At 41.1% G+C, this 26739-nt stretch overlaps 1 long non-coding RNA gene across 1 annotated transcript; it reads left to right on the forward strand.

Moving 5' to 3' along the window:
* Positions 1-1590: 1590 nt before the first annotated feature.
* On the forward strand, positions 1591-18950 carry LOC125184597 (uncharacterized). The gene is made up of 3 exons (XR_007168879.2): positions 1591-2386; positions 16142-16239; positions 17791-18950. It is a non-coding gene; the product is annotated as an uncharacterized lncRNA (long non-coding RNA).
* The last annotated feature ends 7789 nt before the right edge of the window (positions 18951-26739 follow it).

Below are 26739 nucleotides of genomic sequence, written 5' to 3' on the forward strand. Positions count from 1 at the left end.
ACATTTTTGATGTTAGAAGCGTAGAGCTGAATTACCATCATGAAACAACAAAATAACTCTACTATCATGGTTCTGCTAATAGATATAAGAAGAAGATAAACGAAGATCTGCTCCTCACTGCTCCTGAGAAGACTTCTTTAAAAATAATTCATTTAAAATGATTTCAGTTATTGAGGCATGAAGCAGCAAGACCTATTTTGGGAAATTAAAGAACAGCTTTGATGGCAGTTAAAATAAATGACTTGCAGGAGTCTTGTAGGTCATCAATATGCTGCTACACCTGAGTTTGCAGGTGACAAATCCCTGGACACAGTCCCAGGCTTTCAGCAATTTCAGTACAGTAGGGATTTTTTGGGGCTAGACAGTATTCATGGGGATTCAGGATTGATCCCAGGTGGATACATGGATTGTGTCTCTCTTTTTGGTCCCAATACTGGAGCAGGGAGGCTCATGGGGACCAGATGTCAGTGTGCTGTGGTGCTCCTTAATTTTGAGTGATGCATTTCTAAACAACCTCTTTCCTGGTGAATTGCTCTGCCTTAGAAACAATTATATCAGTGCCAACTATATAATACCCACAGGGGCAAGATCAGCATGGGAATAATACCTAATTAAAACTGTGATAAAGTAGGTCAGCTAATATTTCGTGAACAGCAGCAAGCTCTCCAATTGTTAATAGTTCAGAGTTCCTGTATTTACCATCAGAAAAAAAAAAAAAAAAAAACAGAGAAAAAAAGTATATCACTTAGAAATGTGATGAAGGCACAAGCAGAAAACACAAGTCATAGTGGGTTACAATTATAAATATTCATGGCATCAAGTGACTGTCATACCTTAACCCCTGCTGGTACATTTAGCAGTGGATTAATGTTACTCACACCTTTTTTTATGACTGGGAGAGGATTGTCAGAAGAGGGTTAAGCAGTGCCAGGTGAAAGGAGCAGATGAGAAAGCCCTAATTTCAGTAACACACACACAAAAAAAGAACATTGTAAAGAAATGTAATCCTGCTTTCAGATGCCACAATTGCTTGTAGTATCATAGGAATATTTTCAAAAGTTCTGAATTCAGAGCTTTAGCCAAGTCTTCTGGGGTTTACTAGTCTGAGAAAGTTGGTGAAAAATGATCATTTTCCCTGAGATTCATTCACCTTTTTTGCTTCCTCCTAGGGTGGAATTGGAAAAAAAAAAAAAACTTGTGATATAGCAGCACTTTCCATTTCAGTGGGATCAAGGAAGTGCAGTGAGAAATGAAAATTCATAGCAGTGTTTAAAATGTTTGTTTTTAAACTCTCAGAAAGAACATGCACTATTTTATTGTTTACTATGACTAGCTAAATGAAGAAATGTCTAGGAGTTTCATAAAGCCAGATGATCCCACTATACCGTGACTTCGGAAACACCTTATATCTGACCACATCTAGCCCCAAAGTCTCACAGCTTAGCCAAAGTGACATCTGTGTAAGAAGCAGGCTCCCTCAGTTTGGTCTGCTACCATAAATCTGTTTCAGGTCAGAGACCAAATATTTGATGTGGCAAAAATTCCTGAACTTTTATTTTCATTTATGAAAATAAATAAGTCAATCTAGAACAAGACAACGTAAGCCTATATATGAATTTTTATACATCTATACATTGTATAAAGATCATTCAGCACAGTAGTGCAGAAAGTTCTCTCAGCAGAGCCTACAGACAGTTGGTACATATAGTCCACCCTCTTATACTGCCCAAACAGCGACTTCACAGTCTACCAGAAACACCTCCTCTAGCCACATTGCTACCCCTCTCCTTGAACATGTTTCTTGAGTAGCTGGACCTTTGAATAGAGAGGGAAGTGTTTTTTTTATTTGTTTTTGTGTTTCTACATACAAAAGTTGCTCCTAATACTTTGAAGGGTCTCCTCATGCATTTTCTTTGCAGCAGCTTTTCAAGCCTCCCTGCAAACCAGGTTCTTTGCGAGGACTGGAAGCCTGATGATCCCATTGACTAATGTGATTTGGTGGTTGGCCTTAGAATTTCATTTGAAAACAAAGAAGAGTTGCCTGTGATAACTAGCAAGGACCAAATTTTAATCCATTCACTGCTTAGCAGTTTGTTACCTGGCTTAAATGATGCTGTCATTGGAAAGAAAAGGGAAGGAAGCCTCAGAGCCATTACATGTTGGAGGTTGCTGTGTGTTCCAGGTGAAGCATGTCTGCACTGCGCTGCACCACAAGTGACCCTACGGTGATTCTTTGGTGGGGCCTGAAACTCCTAACAGGTGGCAGGAAGATGTGCTTTAAGTTAAAAGCACTCAGAACAGCCTGTGCTGGGGAGGAAGTGGGTAGCAGGTGGGTGTAGCAGTATGTTATCTTCTTTCTGTTATGGGTTCTTCTTGTGGGACACAGGTAGGTTTGTTTGTTTTTTGTGTGTGTATATATATATATATATAAAACATATATAACATATATTGCTGCTTTAGTTGGCTGTTTTCTGTCTGATATAATTAGTGGCATTTTACTACATTAGGTGATATAATGAAAATAAGCATAGCACATCCAACTGGTTATGTAGGCAGAGGAGTAAGGCTTTACTATTAACTACTTGAATGAAAAGATGCATGAGGAATGCAGGTGACTCCATATGTTGCTTTTGTTTATACAAAGCTCTATGTGAGAAACTTCCCCAATGAAAGGCAGGTTTCGCTAGCAGTCCCTTAAGACCCTTTTGGTGACCCTGGGCAAGTCACAGCTTCAGTTCCTCTCTGTTCTATGGGTTCATCATAAGAAGTACATCAATCAACACCTCTCCTATGAAGATAGGCTGAGGAAGCTGGGGTTGTTCAGCCTGGAGAAGAGAAGGCTCCAGGGAGACCTCATAGAGGCCTTCCAGTATGTAAAGGGGGCCCACAAGAAAGTGGGAGAGGGACTCTTTATCAGAGAGTGTAGTAATAAGACAAGACTTAATGGCTTTAAACTAAAAGAGGGCAGGTTTAGATTAGGCGTAAGGAAGAAATTCTTTACTAGAAGGGTGGTGAGGCAGTGCACAGGTTGCTGCATCCAGAGAAGCTGTGGATGCCCCATCCCTCCAGGTGCTCAAGGCCAGGTTGTGTGAGGCTTTGAGCTACCTGGTCTGGTGGGAGGTGTCCCTGCCCATGGCAGTTGGAATTGTTGTCCATATGTGCTTTGGGACTACAAAATTATGATTCTATTCACCTAATACTTGTTCTACCAAAATAAGAAAATGCCTTAAAGATGGAGGGGCAAGCCCTGAATGCAGTCAGGTTGGATTACCTACTGAAGCCAGAGGCTCCAGCCTGCTAACACAAAAAGTGATTGAGTTGCATTTGCTGTCAAAAGCACAGGCTATTCCTTCAGGGCCTGGCTTTACTGGCAGCGGTCCTCCACTTTTGATGGGCTGGTCTTGACCCTGTAAAACATCTACAAGATTATATATGTGGCAAAAGAGCGTGTATCCAATACCACAGAGACCTTATGCCAAAAAAGACCTATTCTGTGAATGTTACCAGAACAAGGTAAGAGGAACATGACAAGTGGCTCAGTCTGGGCAGTCATGAGTAGGCAGAAACACTGGAAATGGCCAAGTAGGCAGGCCTTTTGTGAGGACAGGCAGCTTCAGACTTTGATGGTAACTCAGCAGGGATTTTCTAAGTTGCCATTTGAATTTAGGAGTTTCAATCAGTTCCCTTGGAACTTCTAGCCTTCATCTTCAAACGATGATTGTAATATTCCTTCTGCCATGGCTGTAGCATGGTCTGGGCATGTACTAGCCCAGGGCATCACCAACATGTTGGAATTTTAAATTGCTCATATAAATTTAGTAACAGTTGTTGCAGGGTCTCAAGGATGTGGTATTTATAGTTAGCTTAAATGACCCACATTTAAAGTGAGTGAGATTGAGCTATTCACACACTAATGAGAAGAAATTGCCTCAGCCAATCAAGGTGCGCTAGCTATTGTGCATGTTTTATAAATAAAATTAATGAATCACTTTGCAGTAAATGCTTCAGCAAGGAGGAATTTATTTTGCTATGCTAATTGTCACATGTGTCTCAAAACACCAACTGTGCAAAACTGGATTTCCCTGTTGTGCACAAGATGGCTGGCCTCTGTGCTTTTATTAATGTCATTGTTCCAATTTCTTTGCTGCAGCCGATCGTTTTGAACTTTGCATTTAATGCTGCATTATAAATGGTGGTGTTGGTTAAAAATTATTGTGGAATTTAATCCTCTCCATTAGTGAAAGGACAAAAGTCTTTCTCTAACTTAAGCTGTCCAACCCTACTTTCCCACTGTCGTGAATAAGTCTGACATTGTTTCTTTACGCACACAATTACCTTTTAATTATAATGAAATGATGAATTGCTGTTCAAGTCCTTAATTTACTCGACAGTCCCTGTGATTTTAATGGCACTTTCAAAAATTTTGACATTGTTCCTAACAGGTGTGTTAATGTAAGTGTGAGAAAATATTGTTGACTATGGACCAACATCCACAGCAGGTATAAAATAGCCTTGCAACACTGGAATGCATAAGTGGCACTGAAGTTCTGCGTCAATTTGTCCATTATTCATTCTGTTATTCTGGTTGTGATATTGGATGCAATTGTCCTTACATTTTTCATGCTTTTTACAATATTATAGCCCTGACGTCAGTGGAATTACTCAGAATTCACAGCGGGGTTAATAAGAGAATTGCATCTAAAAATACCATGATGGGATTTTCTTTCCAATGACAAATTTAAGACAACTTCCTCCCCCCCCACCCCGACTTTGGTATGCAGATGTATTTGACAAGAAGTGCAATGTAGGTTTGAGTAGTTTGTTTCCCTGTAAAACTATATTCATAAATCTGTTTCTATGCTTCATGCTTTGTTAAATGTGCTTCTGATTTCAGCTGAAACTATTAACAGTTGCTATATGCATAACTTCTCCCATACCATCGGGCTCTCATTTACAGTGAGAACAGACAGTGTTATCCTCAGCAAAATTCTAAAATGAGGATATCAGTCCCTTTGTCTGGGGTGTATGCACATTTCCAAAGTGGTCCATGAAAAATCAAAAATAGCCGTGTGTGCCTTTGAAGCCTGCAAAGCCGCCCACGGTGCAAGAGCAGCCTCTTTGTTGCCCGTGCTGAAAAACTCAGAAGTAGCAGTTTGGATTCTTTACTGAAAGTTAGTATGCACTCAGCTTCATCCTCCCCTCCCATGCTCAGCCTCGTGGCAGCAGTAAAAAATGATTAGTTTGTGCTCTGTTATATTTAGGTGACAGTCTCGGACAATAAGCAGGGTGTTACTGAGTTTAGGGGCTTTCACCAAGCGTGATGAATAGCCTGCAGGTGTCCCTGAAGATGGTGCATAGACAACTTCATTCTGCAGAATGCTTAGACTGAAACCCAAATGTAAGAGTGTACCTGGCCCTGCTCGTTGTACCTGTGTAACATACAGCTGTGGAGCAATACTGTTAGCCATTATGGGAAACATGACATTTGTAGATGCAGCATGGACTTAGGGACGTCTGTGCAGCCTGATGCATGCCCTCCATAACCTCAGCATGGTCCTCTCCAAAGCAAAGGGGTTCCAGATTTCAGGATCTGATAAGCATTTTTGTATGTGAAATTTCACTTACAGTGCATAGTATTTATACCGTGTTGCCCTGCTTTATTGAAGAGTTTTACAGACTTGAGTATTGTACCCCCAAAGTTTTTGCAAACTACTGTGCGTAGTCTAGTAGACTTCCCTTGCTTAGCAAGCCTCAGTCCAAGCCCTTTACAGTGCCAGCATGGTATCCGCTGAAAATATTTCACAGAAATGCAATATACTTAATGTAATGTTCTGACAGCCTTCTTGTAGGAAAAATTTCAGACCAAAAGGTTTTTGCTTGTCAGTGTATTTGTATTTTATCCTGACAGCTACCTGGTGGTGGAGGGGAGCTTTCAGAATATAAAGGTAATATTAGAAATCATATTGAAACATTGATTATTTTGCATCATCTTTTTGAACTGATTCAAAACACTGAATATGGAGATAGCTGATCTCCAGTGATGTAAAACAGACTAAGGAATGAGAAGTATGGATTTATTAAAGAGACTTGAATTAAGTTCCCCCTAGTATTTTTACCTGACTGGTCTCTACATACTGCTTCCACGTTATGGTGTGAGAGGACCTGCATCCCCAGATCACCATCATGAATTTTTACTCCAACGCTTCCACCTCACACAATAATAATAGGTAGATGGAGATAAAAATGTTGTTTTTTTTTTTCTTGTAAAATAAGAAATGTGTATTTTTTGTTCTATCTGCAACTACATCTAGAAAGTATCCTGGCCAAAATTAATCTTGCATTTGTTAATAAGGTACTGCTGGAAGCTGCTGGTTAATACAATGATGAAAGCAGCGTAAGAACTAAGATACTAAATGAAAAGTTTATATATTACTATTGCATGGGAAATCTGAGGTTTTACTCTGTTACTACAGATTTTTTAAGTGAAGGCTTGGCAACTGTGACTTTTTTATTTGCATAGAAATATAGATGCATAACATGAACAAATATGCCAGATTTGTAATTCTGCTAAGTCTTCTGGTCCTTGTGTTCTTGCTGGAGATTGATTATCAAGTGGGGGGAAAAAATCAGAATGAATTGGTCATCCTTTTTCTTCCTTCTTTGAATAATTTTATTTAAGAATAGTTATTTTTATTTTTTTCTATCAGTCTCACAGCTGTAGCTGTCAGGCTTTTTTCTCTTAGTCTCTGTGGCTTGGTGTCCCATTTCCTATATGTTTTTTTAGCTGCTGGGTAGATGCTGTTATGGCACATCCAACCTTTGTTATAAATAATTTATTCTGAAGGTTCAGTATGTTATAACGTGCGTGAAACATCTTGCATTTATATTTAATGCTCCTGCTTTGCTGAGAGCTCTCTCCAGCCAAAGCTGCCATCAGAGAACTGGCAGTCTTCAAGCGGAAGAGAGAAAATTTTTAGACCATATCATTCTATTTTTCTAGCTATAAATGATACACTTCTGGTGAAGAGTGAAGCAAACAGTTATTTACCCATTTTGAAGAACCTGGTTTAGATGATGTGAAAATGGCTGTTTGCACTGGGTGTGAAGTGTCTCTAAGCAACTTCAGTGCCCAAAAGCATGCAATTCGAGTGCTGATCCCTTCTGGGAAAGAAACTGGTGAATGGGCAGTTGGGTGACTGATAGGTACAAGAGGTAAAACTGTAAAAAAAAATAAATAAAATAAAATCTAGCTAGGGAAGCAGTAGCCAGGAGATGTTTGATACTAGAGCACATCCTGAGGGTAAATCCAGTCCATGCAATGGAGGATGAGAAAGTTCAGTTCCTATGTGGAAAGCTTAGGTGATCTCTGCAGAGAGGACAGTCATAGTGATCAGCATAGTCAAATGACAGTTTGCTCCCTTCTTTCCTTCGTGGTTCCCTCAAAAACTTGAGCCAGCACTATGGGCTGTTAGGAGCTAAGATTTATAAATGTGCAGGAATTATATCCTAGGCTGGCATTACATAATGGAGACAAGTGGTGGTGGGAGGCTGTTCTATTTCTCAGGGATGGTTTGGCAGGTTTTTTTAGTACTTCTTAGAAGTCTGGTTGATGTACCATCCTTGAAATTACACTGATTTAGTACAAAAAATGTACTATGGTTAAAAAAACAAACAAGCAAACTTGCCTTCTGATATTTATTAGGTAAATTGAATTAAAATCTACGTTGTCAACAGATAACACAACAAATGGAGATCTAGCAGTGCAAGAGATGTGGTTTCTAGTAGCTTTCCCTAAAAAGTGGAGCCTGATGCTATTCAGTGTTTCTATTGGCATGCTAGACAGTGATTTAATCTTGTGATCTGCAGACTATCAGAAAAGAGGACTGGTAATAGAGCAAGTTATGTCCAAGAAAGATTGGAAGAGGATGTGAAACTTCTGGAGAGAAATCAGTGGAAGGATACAATGATAGAAGGAAATGTTCCATACATACTAGTTTAGCATGTAGAGAGATTTAACTATTTCTTACTCGAAGTGATTTATGAAATATGAGACAGAAACTGGAACTGAACCACTAGCTAAATAAGAGGGTTTATCACAGGCTTTTTGCTTGCACATGTCTGTTCAGTGAAAATATTCACAGAAGAATTCACTGCTGTAAGTCAGTCCTGAAACCTGGGAAGTGGTACAATAGCAACTGCTACGAGGTATATTGCAGTTCAGTAGCTGGAAGATGAAGTTGAATAATTCAATTTCTGAATAAAAGGGAGATATCCAGCCACAAGGATGGAGAAAGAACAAAAAAGAAAGTCCTTAGAAGTGGGATAATTAAAAGCTGAGGTAGTTTACCTGATGAGTGAGCACTAGGAATCTTTCAGAATCATTACGCAGTATATTTCAGTCTGTGCTGTCTCTGTGGATGAATAATAAAACATTTTTTTCTCCTCCATTCTTGGTGTATTCATAACATTTTAGTTTTGAATTCAAGTCTTTAGTAAATTCAGTTAGCTACTGAATCCTGTGCTTCAGTCAATTGCCTGAAGGCCTTAAAGTTTCTTAATACTTTATTTGTTTCATCCCTCTTTAAACCACAAAGGGAGAGATGCAATCAGAGCCAAAAGGAGACCAGAACTGAAGTCTGGACAGTTATGTATGGATGCTGTTCTCAGTCCATTCTTCGCTTCATCGTTCTTAGCTACCTGTCTGGCACTTGTGAATGCTCAGGGTCAAATTCCAATCTGTTTTAATTAAGAGTTTTTGGTTCAGTGAATGGACTGCGCTGTCCAGGAGATCAGACTGTATAATGGAATGGTCTTTTCCATTCTTAGCATTAACTAAAGCAAGTATAGTCCCTACCAAAGATAGCTGTGCTCATGCTGTACTAACACACTTCATGAAAATGTCTATGCTTACAAACAACTTGGGCAAAATTAACTGGAGAAGAATGTTTAAAAATGTGGAATTATGTTGTTATTATTGTTTCTAGGAGATCAATCTTTGATTCTTGTGTTTTCTTCCCAGGGATGGGTGACAATAAGCATATTAGCACTGTCTGTAGCCTTCTCTGCAGTACATTAATGCTACAAAATATGCTGATTCCCATACATAACACTTTTATTTACCGTCTGCATGTTTCTCTGGAAGTGAATCAGTACTTTCTAAATATTCCATATGACTGATTCACTACTTGAGGAAAAAAAATTCTATATCTGCCCCATTTGTAGAAGTTAATACAAGCAGCAAATGCCACTAGCAGTGTAAGTCTAAAATGAGCTATCCTGCTAGGCCTTTTCTTTCTTTGTATTTGCTATGTTTTACTTGTCCCTGGCAGGTTACAAATGAGTGTAAGAAACATGATTTTTTCAGGGAAAATGAGCCACAGAATGGCTGAGGTTGGAAGGGACCTCTGAGGATCATCTAGTCCAACCCCCTGCCAAGCAGGATCACCTAGAGCACATTGCACAGGATGGCATCCACGCAGGTTTTGAATATCTGCAGAGAAGGAGACTCCACAATTTCTCTGGGCAACCTGTTCCAGTGCTCTGTCACCCTCACAGTAAAGAACCTCCTTTTAGGAGGCAATCAGTATTCTACATACACATCTGCATGGCAGGTGTTTGAACTGCAGAAGCTGTGTAGGCATCACTTCTCTTCCTCACTGTGCATGAAGAGAGTTTTTGGGGTAATCTGTGTATCAGGTATGAAAGCCCTCCTGAGAGAACTTCAATGAGAGAATTCTCACTGAAAGCCCATGAGAGAATTCTAAGTTCTAGAGGAATCTGTGGAGAAAGTTGTGGATAAATTGGCAGAATTTACATGCAGGGGAAAATGGCTTAGCCAGCTGCACCATTCACAGCTGCACTGTTCTTCTTATAACATCCACCTGGTCCTTAAAGTTTATTGCCCATTGCTCTGCACTGAGTTGTAATTGCTGGGTTAATGTAGCTTTGATACAGGAACTCCTGCATTCTTCCTACAAAGACAGGTGGTGTTTTTGCTTCCGCTGCTGTTTTCTGAAGGGGCGATATATGTACGTACTGATTAACTTTTATCGGTCCTTTGCACAGTTTATATATCACCTCATATTCCTGTATAGGGTTGTATAAGCTCAGCAGCACAGTGAGGAGCAAAGCTCAGACTGGTACTAGACCAAGTGCTAGCTTAAGCATGCTCCTGAGGTCAATCCCAGGTGTGTTGCCATATACCACATGGATGAAGGTATTTTGGCTGTTACCTCCTGCCCTGGAAGACTGCAGGCAGCAGTCTGGTGGAACACACAGCCTGTACCCTTAGCTCCTCATGGCAGGCACCTGGCTCTGCAGGTGCCCTACAGCAAACACACCAGCCTTTGCTCAGAACAGCACACCATGCTCTAGCCCTCAGTTCACAGCCATGAGAGATGTATCGTGACTTCACAAGTGGAGGTGCAGAACAGCCTCATAGTGTCCAACACTGCCAGGCTAGAATGGACAGAAACCTCAGCACATTGTTATATACAGATAACTTTTCTCTCTTCTAGTCTCCTTGGTGCCTCCCTGGTGGAAGTGGCACTTGCTGCTTTTGTAGGCAACAGAGTTTAGCTATTGTAATATCCCTCGTGATATAAATATTAAACCTTGGACTCCTCTGCGTCTCTGCATACCACTGTTGATCTTTTCTGCCCTGTACTGCTTCTATTATTTGAACTGGTGCACCTTGTTCCTCCTCTCAGCCCTATTCAAGACCACCCCTCTCTTTCTGAAACTGCTCTCCTTGAAGTGTCTGAAGTTCCTTCTAACCTGGGGAGAGATAAGTGGGAAGGGAGAAAATTTCTATTTCGGAGGAGTTGATACTGCAGCAGCAGGAACTTTCATCTGTTATACAGGAGACTCAGATTTGAACCTCTGATTGCAAGGGCCTTGTTCAGGATTTTCCCATTTCTGCTGAGTATCTTAATGATCGGGGAGCTTGATGCAGTGTTTCTGGATTGCCACTCCCTCACCACTACCCCCAGCCTGGTTTAATTTAGCCTTGGAACAAAAATTCTCAAAACTCCAGATGATTCATGGGCACTTGTAGACAGTTGGAAGTGTTGGATGATTTAGCAGTGCAATAACTTGCTATTATACCCATGATCATCTGTGTGTAACATGCAACACCTGGAACGAAGTAGAGTGACCTGAAGGGGCAGAGAGCTTAAGGAAGATGAGAGCAATAAAAAAGTAATTTATGCCTGGGAGCTCTGCCCTTTGGCTGTGCCAATGCATCCCCAGTCACTTAGTTAAAGCAGGTGGTGCGTGATATCGTGCTTGAGGCTGTTGATGGTGATAGGGATCCTGCACAGAGAGCATTTAACTTGTCAGTCTCAATTGCATCGTCCCCTGGAGCGTGAGGATGGCCACAAAGGGGACCATACACCTGACCCCGCCAGCCAAGCCTCCTGGTGCTGGAAGCCGTGAGACAATGAGGCAGCAGCAAGAACTACCTGCCCTTTGTCTCTGTTACAGCTGTCAGGTTTTATGAGTAAGGAAGGAATGAGAACACGTTTTATTTAAATAGAGCATTATATGGCTTTGTGTATGCTTGCACATATGTGGAGAGGGCAGGCATCTTGGGCTTTTATTACAGGGAACATGGTCATCTCTGATTAAAATAACTGCATGTGTGCCAACAAGCTTAGCAAATTAAGTAAAACAGAAGCAAGTCTGTAGAAGACTCACTGCTTGTATTAAAAAAAAAAAAAAAAAAGCGTAGCCCTTAGGCAGCCCATCTCATACACGTGTCTCTGAAGCATAAGAGAGGTAAAGCAATTCCCATCTTGCCCTGGTTCATTGCATTAGGGGACCTTGAGAAGAGGAAATGGCATCTAGAAATGTGGAGCTCTCCAAAAGACAGACTTTCCCATTAATGTCAATGAAATGATTTCCAGTTTCGTAATAAATCCCTTTGCATAATTCTTCCACTATTTATACATCTCATAAAGATTCAGCCTACATGGAACAAAAGGCAAAAGGGGAGGGTGGAGGAAACACTGGGGGGAGAAGAGAATTAATATGATTACACGTGGGCTGGGGAACTGACATTGAGTGTACCCTGTCCTAGAAAAGAAATGGTTGAAGCCGCATCATATTTATTTCAGTAGTGCGGATGAGAGATGGTGTTTTGTATTACATTTCTAGACTTCATATCACGTTTTCTCCCTCTGCTGGCAACTGGATACAATGAAGTTGTAACTAGTGGAAAACAACAAAACTCTCAAGACTGAAGCATTTAGGAATGTGAAAACGGTGTCATGTGCTGAAAAATTAGGTCATAACATACTTTAGTCCAATTAGCTCTGGAAATGGCTGACAAACATCCTTTGTACAGATCAGAATAATTCTTACAGAGGCTTTAATGTACGGCTGAATGCAGCCCTCTTTTCTTTAGAGAGACACCAGAAATCCTTGCTTGTTAATATTAGAGTAAATAAAGCCTACAGAATCAAACCTTGGAGTTAGTTACAATTTTCTGAAAGAACAACTTCAGGTTTTTAATTTTAGAAACAGTATCTCTGCTTTAAATTACAATGACACTCTGTTCTAATGGAGGTTACTAATTTCTGGAGTCTTCCCCTTGTTTTTTTTTACTCTTTTGAAAATATTTTTATACTTTATAGACTTAGGGGGGGAAAAACCTGGCTAAAGAAAGAAGATTCTGCCCTATGTGTATTTTTAAAACAAACTAACAAAAACGCAATTAAAAAAGGAGGATTAATTTTGCTCCAAAGAAATTCTGTAAAACGATGTGTTTATAAACAGCTTTATGTAAGCTTACCAGCAGTAAGTATTTATTAATAATACAGCCCTATAGGAAAACTAAATGCTACAGATATGCAAGGAAACATTTTCTTATGAAAAATATAATCTTGACTAAAACACAGGTAAAGCTTTCTGCTCTGTGGGACTGGGATATCAACCCAGCAAATAATGTTATTCTAATGACTAAAAAACATGAACTATAAATCTTAGAAATATATATCGACTTGGAATGATTATATATTCCCTGTAGTGAGTCAGAATTGGTACTATTGAATTAATAACATTAAGCCTCTTAACTGTTCTTTGAGATTTTGTAGTAAATATTACTGCCATTTTATGGTTGAATAAACTGAGGCAGAAAGAAATTTGTTCAACAGTATAAGAGTACTGTTTTCTAATCCTCCTTTTATTGATATACATTTTATTAAAAGCAGGTAGAGATTTATTTTTTTCTTCTTCCAAAGGGATATATTTACAACAATAGCTGATGAAGCTTAGAGAAGTAAACTGTATTTAGTGGGAATTTAGCTGGGAGAAAATGCTGGCAGATGTGAAGGAATATTCAAGTTAAACAAAGACATCTGTGAGGAGTGGCAGTGCTGGGAGACCAATTCTGTAGTCAGCAATAAAGAGATGAGAGCTGCCATGGCAAGCACGAGTGGGGCTGGGATGTCAGGGGAACTCTTCAGCAGTGTCATAGCTCAGTTTAAAGTGTCAGTTAGAAGCACAAAGTGCATAAATAGGGAAGGGTTTAAATTCTTGCACTAGTAGTAATGCTTGGAATAGAAACATCCTGGATTTTTCAGACCCTCTTGCCACTGTCTGGTTGCCTGCCCAAGCCAGAAATGGCTCAGTCAATGGGAGATGCTTCTTCCACACAAGCTGGTTTCTTTGTCAGTTGCAATTCTCCTGTAAAGGTTAGGAGAGAGGTACTCTTTTGTCCTGGAGCAACACAATATCTTTTATTAATTTCTTAACTATGTTCTGTGGTGGACACCAGTGCAGTGGTCCAGCTTCTTGATTTTTATTAACTGCACTCAAAAGCGAGTGTCTGGTTTTGTTTTGCTGAACTATACACAAAACCATGCTTGCAATAATGTATGGGAAAGATTTGCACAGAGATTTAACACCTTTGCGTTGTCATGGCTGTACATAACAATAATGAATACCCTTCCCTGTTTCTGTCTCCAGCTGTGGCCACAACTTGCCCAAAATAGCACAGTTTGGCAAGTTCATAGTGCCATATTCCCCAATCTTAGGGCTGAAGTGTCTATCTATTTTGACATGCTTTTTCTCTAGCTTAGGTTGAAAGACCATGAAAAAAATTGCCTCTTCTTTTCTCCCAGTGCTCATTCCCTATGATTGCACACAAAGCCACCACATGTGATGTGGAAGGTTCTTCTTTCCCCTCTGAAGATCCCAGATTAGTCTTTCTGCTGCCCAAATACATTAACATTCATGACTTTAGTCTTCAGCCTCTTCGTTACAGTGCCCTGAGGATACATTGGTAAAAAATGTTATATAATGAGAAATAGATGCACAGTCTTGTTCATTAAAACCATTCATTACTGTTCTCTTTGAGAAACATGTATGAAAACTGTTGATAATATGACAGACAGGGAACTTCAGGAGGTGGTATTCAGAATGGATGTACTACAAAAGATGGTGGGATATTGTTATGAGATGATTTATGAATCCTACCCGTTGAAGAGTAAGGCGGTGCCTAAGAAAAGCCTGGAGAGTTCTGGACACGTTTCCATAAAGCTTAGGGGTAGGGTACCTAGCAGAGTGTTTTGGAAAGAGGTGGCTGGGTATGGTCTGAATTGGCTGCTTCACAAAACCATAATCTGAGCCTGTGCTAGTAGATCACTTCTGTTTTCTGAAAGGATTTGTTCTTTAATAGGTGCTAACATACTTTTAACATCAGAGATATTCTTTTCTGTTGGTAATACTTGATTACAATATATACACAACTTATTTGTCAATCACCACCATTTCTGTAGCAGGTATCGTTGATCCTCTCTGTAGAGGAGGCAGATGTTTTAGCTCTATTTTACATATATATAAACAAAGGACCCCAAACAGCTTTGAAATACACAAAATATATTTGTGGATCTCAGTGTGAATTTGTAACTCCGACTTTTCCTTTGGATAAGGATCTTAGCAGCTTTAGATGATATCTCTATTGACTTTAGAGATGTTCACCTTTCACAGTGGAAGACAAAGCCTGGTAATTAACAGAGCCAGATCCTGAGCTCAGAAAACAGAACAGAGAAGGTCTGAATGCTGACCTCAATATTACATATCTGAAGTTGAGTGTCTCCTGGATCATCTGTTCACCTGTTATTGTCTGATTTACTTCTGTAGTCCTTGTGGAGTTAAGTTGCAACAGCCTGGTTTCTTTTCCATCTTTATCATGCTGCACATGGAAATGGATTTTGAATAGACTCTGAAGGTTGTCTCTGAACTGAGTTCAGCTATTAGTAACAGTTATTAATGCTATTCCCACATACTATTATGTTAACTGCACTGATTTCCTTTGGGTTTTTAAAAAGTATATGCTGAAACTGGTAAGGGTGAAATGGTGTTTTCATTAGTGTGTTGAAGTGATGGAATCAGTCCTGTTGGATGCTAAAGGCCTTCAGCTTCCATAGACCTCTGTGACATTTCAGCTCAGTGGTTTTTAATCATAGGTCTTTAGGAAGTATCTATTTTTCTTTCTGTTAGGTTTCAATAGTAACATGGATTTTCTTAGGGGTCGTCTTTTTTTTTTTTTTTTTGTCCACCTCTTTCCAAGGAGCTGGGTTGAGGACATGTTGAGATCTATTTTCTCATAAGAATAGTTCCCTCATTCTATGCCCTGTGGTCAAATGTAATGTCACACATTGGCAAGTTGATTGTAAGGATTTCCTTTGCAAAAAGTATGTCAGCAAGCCTGATGTCCTGCAGCATCCTGTAATTTGGAGAGTGTGTAAATGATAACGGATAGAAGTGCAGTTAAACATGAAGTAACAGGGATTCAATAAATCAAATATGAAAGAGATTGAAGCAAATTCCAAGGTAGTTCCTGTATGGATTTTAGGCAACTTGACAAAGATAACTTGCAAAAGAACTGCTTGTCTGATTAAAAAAGACCTTTCTCTTCCCTGTGCCTGTTTTTGAGAAGCAGATAAATGTGGTAAGTAACATTTTGATAGCAGAGTCAAGAGGAAAATATAGTCATACCTCCTAGGATATGTGTGTCTATATAGTGTCTGTGTGACTGTATAGTCAGTATGTATATACCATTAAAAATATATATATGTGCATATTGTTGCCAAGTTCCTAACAGTGCACCTTATTCTTTATTTTTCTACATGGATAGTGTCATTCTCCTTCCCTAAATGTTAATCTCACTGGAGCAAAGGCCAAATAATCAGCATAAAATCTCAGTGAATGAAAGATCTGTTTGAGGTAGAACAGGTAAGTCTAGATTTTTTCTTTTCTTTTCTCCTAATAGAGTAAATAAATATTGAAATACTTATGTATTCATACTGAGAGTGCATACCAGTCTTGCACTCAAACCTTACACGCACATGCTCAAATAGATGTTCGTGCTAATTAGACAACTGCCTAATTTTTATAGGCAAAACCATTTTTAGTTGTGCATTATGTGTGTCTGCTCCTATAAGTACTCTCCCCCTTCCAGGCACTTGAAAAATGGGCCACTAATTCACAGACACGTTTTCAGCCTAGCTTGCTATTGCTAGTTATAGCGAATGTAGTAGTTGAAAGGGCAAAAAAAGTTGGAGGAAGGGCTCAAAATTAGGGTTAAATGTTGATCTCATTTTTTTCTACTTGCATTGCCGTATATTAATGGTATTCTCTTACGAATTACAGTGCAATGTATGTTCATGCTGACCCAGCTATTCATCTATTGTGTGTGCCTGACAGCCCAGTCCTAATAGCTTTTTGCACTATTAACATGTCACAGTATGGAAAGATACATTAATGTGGTTTTGACGTTTCAACTGTGTGGTGCTATTGAGCATGTTGGATGTTGTAGCTGGTTGGTTTCGTGTAAATAAAAAGTATATATAACCTAAGGAAACAGGAAAAAAAAGTCACCTCGCAAGGAACCCTTACTTGCAAAGTAGAACTGTTGCCCTTCTCTATCCTGTGCCAGATGGCTGACATCTTTATAGGAAAGAGATTGTTTCATGTTTTAGGGTGCAGTATGCACTGTGGCTGTATTCATACATGTGGGAAGATGTCTCTCAACTGACCTTACCAAAACAAAACAAAAAAAAAAGGCGAAAAGGTACAATGAGAGAGAGAGGTAGAAAGAGGATATAGGAAGGATGGGAGAGAAACAGCATGAGACTGTTCAAGTATCTCCTGTATGAACAAAATGAAATGTGACAGTATTGATCACAGCATGCATTTGCTTCAGCCATGAGGGGCTGCACTCGTATTTTAACTCTGTTCCTTATCATAGAAGCACAGAATGGCTTGTATTGGAAGAGACCTCAAAGACATCTAGTTCCAACCCCCCTGCAATAGGCAGGGATGCCACCGCCTAGATCAGATTGCTCAGGGCCTCATCTAACCTGATTTACTTTTAGTTTCCTTTTTTTCCTTTCTCCTTCCAGCTTTAGCCTGGCATAGTTTTACTCATGGTACATACTCTGCTATCCAAACGTACAATGTTATCAGTCCAAATTTGGTGCCTTCCTTCTAGGACTCCTGTCAGGTACATTTTGCTTGTACGTCATGGTTGCCCAACTCAGGATGGCACTTCAGCATATGTGCAATGACATACAGGGAATACCACATTTCTTCAATATTGGATATACTTATTTTATTAGGAGTCATGGATATTTGAGAAATTGAGATAATATACTACAAAGCATGTATTATTCAGCCAATATTTCTGCTTTTCATGTTTGTGCCTTTTCAGAGATCCATAAAATATGTCCAAAATTATCAGTGAATCAATGTTATTGATTCAAATTCTTCAACTTATTTTTGCAGAAATTTCTAAGCAACACTGAAGCTTTATTGAGGAAATTTCTACCAGAAATAAACTGTGGTTTGCACGCTGCTTGTGATCATTTACTGAAAGTTTGTATTGCAGCAGGTGGCAAAACACAGCATGTGATATGGTTCTCATCTTCTCTCAGAATGGATTATGAGTAGCCAGCAAATGTGAAAGTTTAGATTTGAAGATAAAAGCTATAATCTGAAATTCATAGGTGTAAGTTAGGTAAAGGATTACTTATGTTTGGTAATATGAGTATTAACATAATGGTTCTTCTAAGTATTTTTTCTAAGCAATTGCACAATGAAAGTTTAAGTAATAAGACGAGCATGAGTAAGTGCAATGAGTTGGTCTACTAAGCTAAACCGCATCTCAATCAGAGTCCTACAAGTAAATGAAAAGAAAGGAGAAATTGGTTTTCTCAGACATAAAGTGGAAAGAAAGGAAAATGTAAGAATCATATGATTTTTCTGGAATATATGTATACTCACACTTTTTTTTATAGAAGTTGTTTTTAAAGGAAATATAGGGCAATTTGGGTTGTTCTGCCTCTCCAAAGTACTATTGTGAAAAGTAACTTAGGCTTTGCACTGGATTTATGCTGTGTTAGATTCAGCAATTTTATGCAGTAATAACAACTTTCCCTGTCATTGTATTTCAGTAGTATGCTACACATCCAAGCATTATATTACTTGTTCTGTCTATTACTTATGTTACTTGTTCTGTCAATCCACTAAGCCAGTTGTTCAAAGATAAACTTCTTTCAAAAGAAATCTGGATAATCTTGTCTGTTTGTCATCTATGAGAAGTGAGTAAATGCTATGTTCAAATTAGAAGCAATTACATTCTCTATTTCTGTCTTTACCCTTGATTATAGTCATTGCCAGTCCTGGGATTTCAAATATTTTTTTAGACTGCCTCCACACTAGTGTTTCCACTGTCTCTGTAATTTGGCCTTTTCACAAGTTACATAGAACAAATAAATTCTGCCTTGCTGCGCAAAGGACATTCCAGTTGCAAGCGTAAATGAGATCTTGTTCTGGGTAAAGGGTTGCTCCTGGTTGTTAGGACCTCTCCACCAGTAGAAGACAGCAGCAATGGGGAAGGACACCCATAGGCAAAGCTAGGAGCTTGCTAGTTCCCACTGCCTGTTACTGCCCATGCCATTGGTGAAATGACAAACATTACAGAACTGAAGGGGGGGGGGGGGGGGGGGGGGGGGGGAAACGAATTCATGAGAAGGTGTTTTAATCCACAGTGGTGCCCTTAATGAACAGAAAAAACTGAGATCAAACAAGCAGACAAGGGTGCTGTGTCCTCACACCCTCCAGACAGTTAAATGGTTTCAGTCAAAGCAAGAAAATGGCCCATGTTTTGTGATTTGTCGTAGTTTTTATCATTACTGCAAATAAGATATCCACCTGCAAGCATGGGTTTTGAATTGCTCTGTGGAGGCTAGTGTTTCTCTCCATTGACTGTAAGACAGCTAGAAAGATTAGCCTCCCAAGGAAGGAGTCTAAAAAGATTGTCCAAAGCTAAAGGTTATCCCCTTCCCCCAGCACACCTTCCTTTTGTACTTTTCTCCACTATGACATTTTGGAACAGAAATATTTTGTCTGGTTTCTCCCTTAAGAAAGTTATATTTGGAGACTGCTGAACAGGAAAAAAGATCTCTGCAAGCTGATGCACAGTATTATGATATGCTTTTTTACCCTCATTATTTTTTACTTGCCTTGGCTTATTTTTATAGTTCTGCCTTTCTTCCTCCTCACCAGATTGTTTATACTTAAAAAGAAATAAGCCTTCTGCTTGTTGCATAGTCAGTTCTCTTTACATTTTTCTTAAGTTAACATTGGTTTCTGTTGTCCTTTTCCATGTTTAGACATAGCCAGGATAAATTTCAATGACAGCCTTTCCAACTGTTTCTAAATATTTCTCACTTTTCTTGCAGACAAATTTCCATATGTTACAAAATTCAAATCAAAATTCCATAAGGCGCTCTCCCCATCCCTCCAGCCATCATCCCAAAAGTGAAGGGGTTCAGTTTGTTCAGGTGGAGCTCGCTTTTTACGCCCCCAGTGCCAGCAAATCTGTTCAGAGTAGGAGGACAGTGGAGCATGCCGCCCACAGCCACCTGCTCTGCCAGAGGGCCCAGAGCCTCGCCAGCACGGTGCCAAGGCACTGGCTCAGGGTGGGAGTCTGCAGGAGGCATGGATCAACTGGTAGATGCACTACTTCACTTCTCCCTTGCTCCTGGGTAACCTTTGCTGACAAAGATACAGCCCCATCTGTATTTATTTATTTTTTTAAAGTCATCTTCCTGAAAAATGACTTTGTCTTGCCTATTGACTTTATAGTCAATTGCAAGCATACAGTCTTGGTTTACTAGGTAGGCTGCTAGTTGTATAACGTAGGTAGGGTACAAACACTTCCTCAGTTAAACCAGTTAGCAGTGTGCACAACCACAGTATTGGAATAATAACATTTATATTGGAAGTGTGACCACCTGGGGAGGAGGCTTCATTGCTTCTAGCAGGACATTTTTTTAATGTAGACAAGACCTTAAATAGGGTCTGACAGTCCCCACCCCTTCTCCCCCAACCCCAAAACAACAACAAAAAATTTTCAAGTCTCATTTATGAAAAATGGAAACTACAATCTTCCATATATGCATCTCACTAGAATTAGTGGGTTCCATGTGGCTATTCAGCTATACTGCCTGCGGTCACTGCAGCTTTGCTGTAGTCTCTATTCTCTTAACAGGGACTCAGTGGTAGAGAGATGCCAGATCAGTTTCTTAGCCCTGTGCTAGGAAATTTTGCAGTGTGTTATTGTAACAGGATTTTTTCAAGCTGGGGTTAATGAATAGTCCTCAGAATAAATGTCTAATTCTGGTCTTCCTGCCTTGCTCCCTAGCAAATGGGTATCCCACCATGGAAGACAATGAAAGTGATAAGATATAAATTAGGTCACTGATTACTCTTTTTTAATATAGTTGAGCCCACTTCTCAGTTATCTGTTAGTCTAATTAGTTCCTTAAATTAAGTTATCTGAAACTTAATTGACTGCCCAAACCCTCGGAACACTGTTATGCCAGGATCTAATCAAACATATGTTGACTAGGTACAGATTGCCTTACATTAGCCTACTGTCCCTACTAGGAGCAAGTAGGGCAGCTCTCAGCATGACTTCTTCCCCATCTTGTTGGGTTGTGGATGTCGGAACTTGCCCAGGCATTCAGCAGGGTTCCAAGTATACTGAAGTGTGCACTAAGACCAGTTCTCCTGCAGCTATCTCAGAAAGCTTAGTTGACACTTTCTCACTTTGGCTAGAACACCTTGTATGTTGTTCCTTTTTTTTTTTTTTCTGCACACGACCATAAAAACATCCACTTCTGCTCTCTGAACCTGTAAAACCATGATTATTAACTGATGTGCTTTCTGTGATAAGACTTCTAGTCTCCAGAATCACAGCTGTACTTTCAGGCTATTTGGGTAAAATTGCATGTCTGCAGACGAGTTGGCACAGATTAGCCAGAGGCTTTTGGAACATCATTTCGAGGCTTTTGGAGCACTGGGTACCAGAATCAATGATATGGGCTGTCCAAGCCTGGGGAAGTAATTGCTGCTTTGCAGGTGTTTCTGCAGTGTGTCCCTGGTGTCTCAAGAACCCTAGGGTGTGATAAAAGACATGGGGGACCATGCAGTCATCAGGACATGTAGCCTTTTCCATGGGTACTTGCAAATTCTGTTCAATTTTTTTTTTTTTATCAATGATAAAGAAGTAGAATACATCCTCAGCAAGTTTCCTGCTGACACTAAACTTGGGAGTGCTGTTGACTCCCTGGAGGGACAAGAACCCTTGCAGAGGGATCTAAATAGATTGGGGCACTGGACAACCAATAATGGCATGAAGTTCAAAGGTAAATGCCAAGTTCTGCAGCTGGGATGGAGTGATACTGGGCACAAGTACAGACTGGGAGACAAGTGGCTAGAGAACAGCTCTGCAGAAAGGGATCTGGGAGTGCTGGTCAACAGCAGGCTCAACAGGAGTTAAGTCAATAAAGCTGGTAAAAGGACTGGTAGGAATGTCCTATGAGGAAAGGCTGAAGACATTTGGATTGTCTAGTCTGGAGAAGAGAAGGCTAAGAGGTGACGTGGTTGCTCCCTACAACTTCCTGAGGAGAGGAAGTGGAAAGAGATGTGCCAATTTTTTCCCCTTGGCAACCACTGACAGGATCATAGAATCATAGAATATGCCAAGTTGGAAGGGACCCATAAGGATCATCGAGTCCAGCTCCTGGCTCCACACAGCTCTACCCAAAAATTCAGACCATATGACTGAGAGCACAGTCCAAACACTTCTTAAACTCCAACAGGCTTGGTGCCATGACTACATCCCTGGGGAGCCTGTTCCAGTGTGCGACAACCCTCTCAGTGAAGAACCTCTTCCTGATATCCAGCCTGAACCTCCCCTGTTGCAGCTTGACACCATTCCCATGGGTCCTATTACTGGTCACTGAATAGGTCGGCGCCTGCCCCTCCACTCCCCCTCGTGAGGAAGCTGTAGGCCACAATGAGGTCTCCCCTCAGCCTCCTCTTTTTCAGGCTCAACAGGCCAAGTGACCTTAGCCGCTCCTCATATGTCTTCCTCTCTAGGCCCTTTGCCATCTTAGTAGCCAAGGAAAGGTTGGACCTGGTGTGTAGGGAAATGGTTTAGTAGGTGACATTGGTAGTAGGGTGATGGTTGGACCAGATGATCCTGGACATCTTTTCCAACCTTAATGTTTCTATGATTCTATGTTACACTGAGAGGCTAGAGCCTGAGCTGGAAAAGGTTATGTGAAACAAGGTGGATAAGGCTGCAGTTTGCAAGGTCCTGCAGTTTTGCCACCTAACCTAACCCATAAAAGTGGCCTAAAAAAAAGCTGGAGAGGGACTCTATCAGGGAGTGTAGTGATGGAACAAGGAATAATGGCTTTGAACAAAAGGAGGGGAGATTTAGATTAGATGTGATGTGAGGAAGAAATTCTTCACTCAGAGCACAAAGCGCACATGGGAATTAGGGCTGAAGATACACCTTGCTTCTATTGTTTTCCATACAGAATAGAAAGAAATTACCTAAAAAACAGTGTTAAGAATAAGCCCAGGGCTGCAGGACAGGAGGTACAGAGCAGTCCCTGTGGCTGAGGGGCAGCCTTTCTTTCTGACAAGCCAAATGGCCTAGCAGAGCCAGCCCCAGAAAAGGGGTCCTTAGCCCCCCCAACCCTCCTCCTTCCTCCACATGAGAGCATCTTCCAGGCCGCTCCCAACACAGCTGCCTTTGGCCACGCATGGGCCACTCCATCACAGAGGCTTGCTGAGGTCACAGTGGCCACCACTGCCCCGCCTTTGCTCCAGGCCCTATAAAACAGGACCCCTGCAGCTGGCCCACCATTCGCTGAGCTTCGAGGCACTCTGACAGCCACCTTGTGTGGCAGGAAGAAGAGCAGAAGCAGCAAGGTGAGTGGCAGGCCTCCTCGGTGTGAGGACAGCGATGCAGTCCGAGGAAGCACCAAGAAGGAACGCACCTGATGAGAAGTGCCGTGGGCAGAGGGAAAGCGCCTGCAGCACAAGAGACGCCAGTGCTCGAGGGGCTTCTGGCGCACAGCCCACAGACACGTATAAGCAATATCATTGGCACTGCAGTGACGCAGGGAACAGGCCGCCCCCTCAGCCATACAGCAACAGGAGGCCTGGGCCTAACCATTGGCGCAATGGTGACATGAGGCGAAGGCAGGAGGGTCAGGCAGACAGCCCTGTGGAGCACAGGTGTGCCTGTAGTCCGGAACGCAGCATGGGACCCAGGCATGGCCATAAAACAGACGGCAATATCGAACCCATGCACAGAAATCAACTGGACAGTGGCATGGGACCTAGAGGTGGAAGTAGATGACCCCCTGGTTCTGCACCCTGGCCTGAAAACATGCCGGATGGAAGGCATCCTGTCTGGGCAGTCCTGGGCAGGGAGTGGCTTATCCTCCTGCCAAACACCATGGAGCCTATGGAGCTGGATCCACTAGATGTGGAGTAACCAATGGAAATGGATCTACCTCGGCCAGATCACACCTGCAACTACCCTGGCATGTCTTTGCTTTCTGCCATCAGAGCGCACAAACAGCATCGCAGCAGTGCCTGGTGAGCTCCCTACTCGTTGTGCAGGCTCCATCCCAAGCATTAGCTGGGAGCCACCAAACACCATGGACATCCCGCAGGCTTACCTGCAAGATGTCCCGGCAATAAAGAACTCTGTTGCTGATTCTCAGGAGTTGTGTGAGTGCTTCTTTCCTATCCCCCAGCCCTTGTGCGAGAGGTGGCATCCCTTCTGCACAGAGCCTCGAGGAAGTGCACAAGAGAAGACCCAGCTTCCTTCGGGCTGCTGCAATGGGGTGACAGGAGGAGTCCCCGAGGGCTACTGTGCACCTTTAATATTTGTGAAAGTAGACTGAGGGGTGAAAACAGTAGTGTGTAAGCAATTATAGGTGACTAATTTCTTATATTAGGAGTGAGTTTCTGTATCTGAGTAATTGGCAATGACAGACATGGAGAAGGCCTCCTCGGCCACCAGAGCATACTGCTGGATCATGTTGAGCCAGATGTTGACCAATACCCCGGGGCCTTTTCTGCCAGACAACATTCCAGCTGCTCTTCCCCAAGCCTGTGTCATTGCATGGGGTTGTTGTGACCTAAGTGCAGTACCCAGCATTTAACCTTGTTCAATGTTGTGGTTGCATGTGGCCAGACTAGCCAGATCGGTCTGCAAAGCCTTCCTACCCTCAAGCAGATCAACACTTCCACCCAACGTGATGTTGACTATAAACTTACTGAGGATACGCTAAATCCCTTCATCCAGATTGTTGATAAAGATATTAAGAAGAACTGGCCCCAGTACTGAGCCCTGGGGAATGCCACTTATGGTTGGCCACCAGCTGGATTTAACTCCGTTCACAATGGCCCTTTGGGCCTGAACATCCAGCCATTTTTTTTATACAGCGGACAGTACATCTATCCAAGCCATGAACAACCAGTTTCTCCAGGAGAAGGCTGTGGGAAACAGTATTGAATGCCTTGCTAAAATGCAACTAAACAACATCCATAGCCTTTTCCTCATCCACAGAGCAGATCATCTTATCATAGAAAGGGATCAAGTTAGTCAGGCAGGACTATGCCTTTCACAAACCCATGTTGCCTGGGTCTGATCACCTAGTTCTCCTGTACATGCTGTGTGATGGCACTCAAGCTGATCTATTCCAGGACCTTCCCTGACCCCAAGGTCAGACTAACAGGCCTGTAATTCCCCATATCCTCCTTCCTGCCCTTCTTGTAGATGGGTGTCATATTCACCAACCTCCAGTCAAATGGGACCTTCGCAGTTAGCCAAGACTACCGGTAAATTATTGAAAGTGACTTGGCTAGCACTTCTGCCGGCTCCTTCAGTACCCTACAGTGAATCCCATATTCTTTAACTTTCGGTTAGCCCCAAAGTAATGAGGCAGTTGGCCTAGACGGTCTGTTAAGATCCCTTCCAGCTGAACTATTCTATTAAGTCTGTGTAGGGGCAGCAGGATGATGGATGTGTTGCAGAACAGTCTGTGCTCACAGCCTATCTAAAAGTACTTTTGCGTTGTCAGGTATGGGGGCACAACAACTTTGTTCAAATGTTCGTTCATAGACTTTGAGAGCAAGACCACAGTTCTCCTATTCTCTTGGTGAGAGGGAGTCAGTAATAACATTCTTTAGCTTGACTTGACTTTCCTTTTTATTTTATTTTTTCCCCCCTGTATATATTTCTTGGAGGTTAGCTGAAAAGGAAGGGCTGTGATTCAAAAATGCTTATGCGTATTCCATAAGAGCTTCTTATACATTGGTATTTAAAAAAATCAGAAGTAGTGAACAGACTATTGTCTTCAGTGTAAAAGGTACAATATCTAAAGAATAACTTGAATTTATATTAGGCTATAAAGATAATAACGTTGAGGGGTTTGTAGTCCCTCAATCACCCAATGATTGCTGGTAGTAATGTGACCATTTTGCAGTGCCTTCTATTTTCATTACTTTAGTTGTCACATAAATAAGGTGTCAAAATTTTAATACTTTGTGAACTGTGTTCTCTAAATTACAGTAATGTAGTATACTACTTTGACTTTTTCAATATTGTGTGATTTGGTTGGCTGGTCTTTCTATTTATGGCCTTGGTGAGTGGGGTGGCACGAGTGAGTGGATACCAGCTAATGAAAATACAGAATACTGGAAAAATGAAACGAAGGTACTATGTTAGAGCATAATATAATATTTCACAGAAAGTGTTGCATTAAGTATTGAAATTCTGATAAATCACTCTTGTGACAAAAGGTATAATGAGATTAGAAATTGCAACACAAAAACCAAAAATCCTTTCTAATGACATAGATTGCGCATAGGCAGGGAAATAGTGTGAATTTAACTTTATCTCATTATACTCCTAAATTTTTAATCTCATTTTCCTCCTCAGATGCTTCACTTAAGAAGGCAGCAGAGTATGTGTGTGTGACTAGGGGTGATATATTCTATATTTGGGAAAAGTTACTTAATCCTTCAACTTCAGTGCACCAGGAAGAATGAGTAATCCTCAAAGCAGAAGGAAACTTCCCTCCTAAGATTTGGAAGAGTCTTTTGGTTCTTAATCAAGGTTCCATTGGAAGAAACCAGGATTGACTGGCTCCATAAATCTTCCCTATGCCAGTGGTCTCAGCCCGTAGAAAGTCTGTTCTAGGCTGTGAGGAGAGATACTTGCAGAATAATTAGAGCAGAGAACTCTACACCCAAAACATAGATTACAAAGATGAGGTTTTGGCTGTCAGCAGTGAGCAAAAGCTATGGTTTGAACTGTAACATGCATGCAGTAGACCTAGGAGATGTTCTTAG

The sequence above is a fragment of the Anser cygnoides genome, chromosome 3, assembly GCF_040182565.1.
Source record: "Anser cygnoides isolate HZ-2024a breed goose chromosome 3, Taihu_goose_T2T_genome, whole genome shotgun sequence".
Lineage (NCBI taxonomy): Eukaryota > Metazoa > Chordata > Aves > Anseriformes > Anatidae > Anser > Anser cygnoides.